The sequence below is a fragment of the Cebus imitator genome, unplaced genomic scaffold, assembly GCF_001604975.1.
Source record: "Cebus imitator isolate Cc_AM_T3 unplaced genomic scaffold, Cebus_imitator-1.0 Scaffold651, whole genome shotgun sequence".
Classification (NCBI taxonomy): Eukaryota; Metazoa; Chordata; class Mammalia; order Primates; family Cebidae; genus Cebus; species Cebus imitator.
In genome coordinates this window covers 482,994-490,456 of record NW_016107966.1, presented here as the reverse complement: position 1 = coordinate 490,456, position 7,463 = coordinate 482,994, and positions in this window count along the sequence as shown.

Here is a 7,463-nt window from a genome sequence, read left to right as displayed (position 1 = left end):
AAAAAAAAAAAAAAAAAAAAAGAGAGTGAGAGAGAGATGGAAAATAGAAAAGAAAAAACTACAGTGAGTAGAGTTGTCATGTATTTAATAGGAGCTTCAGGAGAAAGCAAACAGAATGGGTGGAGGAGATAATATTTGAAGAGATAATGGCCAAGAATTTTCAGGAATTAAAGAGTAATAAATCCTCATACTGAAGAAATATCCTGGAGCCAGCTTATGAGAGCTGTTTATTAAATATTTAGAAAGTGTGCAAGCCAAATGTTAACCACCGTTATTAAAATTAAATTGCATAAACTTATGATTAAATAATTATATTAAAAACAAAAGTACTAAATACGTAAAGCTTATCAATTCCTAATTATTTTACTACATTTTACCATTGTTTATGCTCTTGAAGTTATTTATAGCTATCATGTTTGCATGGCTAAAATAAAATAGTATGCTACTTTGCATCCCTTCTCAAATCCTTACTTAAAGATGTCACATTGGTAGCTTGAAATAGGTTATTAAAGGCTGGGCTCAGTGGCTCATGGCTGTAATCCCAGCATTTTGGGAGGCCGAGGTGGTGGCAGATCACCTGAGGTCACGGGTTCGAGACCAGCCTGACCAACATGGAGAAACCCTGTCTCTATTAAAAATACAAAATTAGCTGGGTGTGGTGGTGCATGCCTGTAATCCCAGCTACTTGGGAGGCTGAGGCAGGAGAATCACCTGAACCTGGGAGGTGGAGGTTGTGGTGAGCCAAGATCATGCCATTGCACTCCAGCCTTGGCAACAAGAGTGAAACTCCATTGAAAGAAAAAAAGAAAAGGAAGAAAGGAAGGAGGGAAGGAAGGAAGGAAGAAAGGAAGGAGGAAGGAAGGAAGGAAGGGAGGGAGGGAGGGAGGGAGGGAGTAAGAAGGAGGGAGGGAAGGAAGGAAGGAAGGAAGGAAGGAAGGAAGGAAGGAAGGAAGGAGGGAAGGAAGGGAAGGAAGGAAGGAAGAAGGAAAGAGAAAGAAAGAAGAAAACAAAAGAAAAGGAGGAAGGGAGGGAGGAAAGGAAGGAAGGGAGGGAGGGAGAGAGGGAGGGAGAGAGGTTATTGAGGGAATGTTTATGTCACAGAAATTGGCAGATTGCTACAAATCAGCCCCTACTCCCACATTTACCAGCACACCACTGTCCAAACATTATACTATTTAAACAACAAAAAATACTTCTACACACTCCATAGTGAAATTGAAAAATGTTAAGAAAAAAAATCTGAAAAAACTACCAGAGATTCAAGATAACCTTTGTACCCAAAACAAAAACAAGCAAAAAAACCACCAGAGAAATCGATGAATTGAAAACATGAAATCAACTGAGAAAATCAATAAAGCAAAAAGCTGGTTTCTTGAAAAGATCAATAAAATCAATAAGCCTCTAGCCAAGATAACAGAAAAAAAACATTACTGATATGAGAAATGAAAGAGTAGATATTACTACAGATCCCATGGACATTAGGAGAATAATAAAAGAATACTGTGAATAACTCTATCTCCACATATATGATGACCTAGATGTAATGGAGCAATTCCTTCAAAGAAACAATCTTCCAAAACTCACACAAGAAGGAATAGACAATCTGAATAGGCCTATATCTATTTAAAAATTTGACAATAATTAATAACTTTCCAAATCAGAAAACACCAGGCTCAGATGTGTTCACCATTCTACCAAACATTCATGGAAGAAATTACGTCAATTCTCTATAATCTTCTCCAAATATAGAAGCACAGAGAATACTTTATAAGTCATTCTATAAGGCCAGCCTTGCCCTAATACCAAAATCAGAAAAAGACATAAGAAATGGTAACTACAGACCAGTATGTCTCATGAATGTAGCTGCAAAAATTCCCCCCAAAATATTAACAAACTGAGTCCAATGATATATAAATTACAACCAAGTGAAACTTACCCCAAGTTTACAAGGCAGGTTCAATATGCAAAAATATGAAATCCATATTGATAGACTAAAATCACAGTCATATCAATGGATGCGGAAAAGGCATTTTTTAAAAAAATCCAACACCTATTCATGATAAAAACTCAGCAGATAAGAAACAGATGGGGATTTTCCTCAATTTGTTAAAGAAGGACTATAAAAAACTTACGGGTAAAATCATACTTATGTGGTGAGAAACTTGAAGCTTTCCTGCTAAGATCAGGAACAAGGCTAGGATATCTTCTCTTACCACTGCTTTTCAACATCTGGAAGTCCTAGCTACTGCAATAAGATTTTTAAAAGAAAACAACCAGTATATAGATTGTAAAGGAAGAAATAAACAGTCTTTGTTTACAGATGATGTGATAATCTATGTAGAAAATCCAAAAGATTCAACCAAAAAGCTCTCCTAAAACTAATAAGCTAATCATATCCTGCAATTAGCCAGACTGTAGGACATAGGTTAATATATAAAAGTCAATCACTTTCCTATTTACTGGCAATGAACAAATGGAATTTGAAATTAAAAACACATTAACATTTACATTAGCATTTCCAAAAATGAAAGCTTAGATATTATGATGGTATTAGGTTTCTTTTTCTTTTTCTTTTTTTGAGACAGAGTTTCATTTCACTCTTGTCGCTCAGGCTGGAGTACAAGGCACAATCCCAGCTTACTGCAACCTTCGCCCCTTGGGTTCAAGCAATTCTTCTGCATCAGCCTCCCAAGTAGCTGGGTTACAGGTGCCGGCCACCATACCCAGCTAATTTTTGTATTTTTAATAGAGATGGGGTTTCACCGTGTTGACCAGGCTGGTCTCAAACTCCTGATTTCAGGTAATTCACCCGCCTTGGCCTCCCAAATTGCTGGGATTACAGGCATCAGGCACCATGCCTGGCCTATGATGGTTAATTTTATGTGTCAACTTGACTGGGCCAAGGGATGCCCACATCTCTGGTTAGACATTATTTCCAGGTGTGTCTGTGAGGGTATTTCTGGAGAAATTTGCATTTGAATTGGTGACCCGAATAAAGATGGCCCTTCACCATATGGGTGGGCATCACCCAGTATGTTAAGGGACTGAAAAGAACAAAACGGTAAAGGAAAATTGAATGTGTTCTTTGCCTGACTGCTTAGGTTGGGACATTAATCTTCTGCTCATAGTGCTCCTGGGTCTCAGGCCTATAGACTCAAACTGGAATCTACACCATCCGCTATCCAGCTCTCAGGCCTTTGAACTACACCATCAGTTTTCTTGGGTCTCCAGCTTTAGATGGCAAATCATGGGACTTCTCAGCTTCTATAATCACATGAGCTAATACTTTCTAATAAATATCTGCTTACGTATGTTCTGACTAATACAGAAATTGGTACCAAGAAGTGAGGTGCTGCTATAACAAATGCCTTAAAATGTGGATGCATCTTTAGAACGAGGTAATGGGTAGAAGTTGAAAGAGTTTTGAGGTGCATGCTAGATAAAGCCAGTAGTGCCGTGAAGAAATTTTTAAAAGTGATTCTGGTAAGGGCTCAGAAAGAAAAGATTTCTGTAGAGAAAGCCTCCATCTTCTTAGAGATATAAAAGTAATTACATACACAAAGTTGGTAAATATATAGATAGTAAGACCACTCTGATAGTAAGACCACATCCTCAGATGGAAATGAGGAACATGTTATTGGACAATGGAGAAGAGGCTATCTTTTTTTGTTGTTGTTGAGACAGAATCTTGTTCTGTTTCCCAGACTGGAGTGCAGTGGCATGATCTTGGCTCATTCTCCTGCCTCAGCCTCCCAAATAGTTGGGACTGCAGGTGTGTGCTACCATGCCCTGCTAATTTTTTGTATTTTCAGTAGAGATGGCGTTTCACCATGTTAGCCGGGACAGTCTCGATCTGCTGACTTTGTGATCCGCCCGCCTCAACCTCCCAAACTGCTGGGATTACAGGTATGAGCCACCATGCCTGGCCTAGAGGCTATCTTTTTAAATTTTTATTTCAATAGTTTGGGGGAACAGTTGGTCTTTTGATACATGGATAAGTTATTTAGTGGTGATTTCTGAGATTTGAGTGCACCCATAACCCAAGCAGTGTACACTGTGCCCGATATGTAGTCTTTTATCCCTTACCCACCTCCCACTTATCCCTCCAAGTCCCCAAAGTCTGTTCTATCATTCTGATGCCTTTGTATCCTCATAGCTTAGCTCCCACTTATAAACAAGAACATATGATATTTGGTTTTCCATTCCTGAATTACGTCACTCAGAATGATGGTCTCCAGCTCCATCCAAGTTGCTGCAAAGACCATTATTTCATTTTGTTTTATGGCTAAGTAGTATTCCATGGTGTATATGTACCACATTTTCTTTATTCATTTGTTGTTTGATGGGCATTTAGGTTGGCCCCACATTTTTGCAATTGTGAATTGTGCTGCTATAAACATGTGCGTCCGTGTGTCTTTTTCATATAATGATTTATAGGTACCCAGTAGTGGGATTGCTGGATTGAATGGTAGTTCTACTTTTAGTTCTTTAAGGAATCCCCACACTGTTTTTCATAGTGGTTGTACTAGTTTACATTCTCCTCAACCATGTAGAAATGTTCCCTTTCCACCATATCCACATCAACACCTTTTTAAAAAATTACTTTAAAATTCTGGCCATTCTTGCAGGAGTAAGCTGCTTTTTCATTGGGGTTTTAATTTGCATTTCTCCTGATAACTAATGATGTTGAGCATTTTTTTCATGTTTGTTGGTTGGTTGTTTATATATCTTCTTTTGAGAATTGTCTATTCATGTCCCTTGCCCACTTTTTGATGGGATTATTTGTTTTGTTTTGTTTTGTTTTGTTTTTCTTGCTGATTTGTTTGAGTTCCTTGTAGATTCTGGATATTAGTCCTTTGTCAGATGCATGGTTTGCAAATATTTTCTTCCACTCTGTGGTTGTCTGTTTATTCTGATTATTGTTTTGCTGGCAGAAGCTTTTTAGTTTCATTAGGTCCCATTTGTTTATTTTTGTTTTTGCTGCATTTGCTTTTGGGTTCTTAGTCATGAATTCTTTGCCTAAGTCAAAGTCTAGAAGAGTTTTTCCAAATTATCTTCGGGGATTTTTGTGTTTTCAAGTCTTAGATTTAGTCTTTGGTTCATCTCGAGTTGATTTTCGAATAAGGTAAGAGATGAGGATCCAGTTTCATTCTTTTACATGTGGCTTGCCAGTTATTCCAGCACTATTTATTGAATAGGGTATCCTTTTCCCACTTTATGTTTTTGTATGCTCTGTTGAAGATCAGTTGGCTATCAGTATTTGGCTTTATTTCTGGGTTCTCTATTCTGTTCCATTAGTCTACATGCCTACTTTTATACCAGTACCATGCTGTTTTGGTAACTATAGCCTTATAGTATAATTTGAAGTCAGGTAATGTGATGCCTCCAGATTTGTTCTTTTTGCTTAGTAATGCTTTGGCTATGCAGGCTCTTTTTTGGTTCCGTATGAATTTTAGGATTGTTTTTACTAGTTCTGTGAAGAATGATAATGGTATTTTGATGGGAATTGCATTGAATCTGTAGATTGCTTTTGGCAGTATGGTCATTTTCACAACATTGATTCTATACATCTGTGAGCATAGGATACATTTCCATTTGTTTGTGTCATCTGTGAGTTCTTTCAGATCTTTTTTTCTGTTGCCCAGGCTGGAGTGCAGTGGCACAATCTTGGCTCACTGCAACCTCTGCCTGCCTCAAGCAATTCTCCTGCCTCAGCCTCCCAAGTAGCTGGGATTACAGGTGTGTACACCCACGTCTGGCTAATTTTTGGATTTTTAGTAGAAATGGGGTTTCACCATGTTGGCCAGACTGGTCTCGAACTCCTGACCTCATAATCTGCCCTCCTCGGCCTCCCAAAGTACTGGGATTACAGGAATGAGCCACCACACCCTGCCCTATGAGTTCTTTCAGCAGTGTTTTGTACTTTTTCTTGTAGAGATATTTTACCTCTTTGGCTAAATATTTTCTGAAGGTTTATTTGTTTTTGCTATGTTCTGCTTTGTTTTTATATAGACTCTCACTCTGTCGCCCAGGCTGGAGTGCAGTGGTGCCATCTTGGCTCACTGCAACTTCCGCCTCCCAGGTTCAAGTGATATCCTGCTTCAGCCTCCTGAGTAGCTGGGATTACAGGCAACCACCACCAGCATGCCCAGCTAATTTTTTTTTTTTTTTTTTNTAGTAGAGGCAGGGTTTCATCATGTTGGCCAGGCCTAAGTATTTTATTTATATATTTTCTTTTTGCAGCTGTTGTAAAAAGGATTAAGTTCTTGATTTGATTCTCAGTTTGGTTGTTGTTAGTGTATAGCAGAGCTACTGTTTTATGTACATTGATTTGGTATCCTGACACTTTACCGAATTCATCTATCAGATTTACGAGCTTTTTGGATGCATCTTGAGAGTTTTCTAGGTATACAGTCATAACACTGGTGAACAGCAACAGTTTGACTTCCTCTTTTCCAATTTGGATGCTTTTTATTTCTCTTGTCTAATTGCTCTGGCTAGGACTTCCAATACTATGTTGAATAGAAGTGGTGAAAGTGGGCATCCTTGCATTGTTACAGTTCTCAGTTACAAATAATAATTCTTTCAATGATTACCCATTCAGTATAGTGATGTTAGCTGTACGTTTGTCATAGATGCCTTTTATTACCTTGAGGTATGTCCCTTCCATGCCGATTTTGATGAGGATTTTTATTAAAAAGGGATGCTGGATTTTTTCAAATGCTTTTTCTGCGTCTATTGAGTTGATCATATGTTTTTTGTTTGTTTGTTTGTTTTGTTTGTTTGTCTGAGACAGAGTCTAACTGTGTCACCCAGGCTGGAGTGCAGTGGTGTGGTCTTAGCTCACTGCAACCTCTGCCTCTCAGGTTCAAGTGATTCTCCAGCCTCAGCCTCCTGAATAGCTGAGATTACAGGCACCCGCCACCACACCCAGCTAATTTTTGTATTTTCAGTAGAGACGGGGTTTCCCCATGTTGGCCAGACTGTCTCGAATTCCTGACCTCAGGTGATCCACCCATCTCGGCCTCCCAAAGTGCTGGGATAACAGACATGAGCCACCACGCCCAGCCTGATTTTTATTTTTAATTCTGCTTAGGTAGGGTGTCACATTTATTGGCTTGTGTATGTTAAACCATCCCTGCATCCCTGGTATGTAATCCACTTGATCATGGTATATTATATTTTTGATATGCTGTTGGATTCAGTTACCTAGTATTTTGTTGAGGTTTTTGAATCAATATTCATCAGGAATATTAGTTCATAATTTTCTTTTTTTGTTATATTCTGTTTGGATATTAGGATGATACTGTCTTCATAGAATGATTTAGGGAGGATTCCCTCTTTCTCTATGTTACGGAATAGTTTTAGTAGGATTGGCATCATTTCTTCCATGAATGTCTGATAGAATTCAGCTGTGAATCCATCTGGCCCTGGGCTTTTTATGTTCGTTTTTTTTTTTTTTT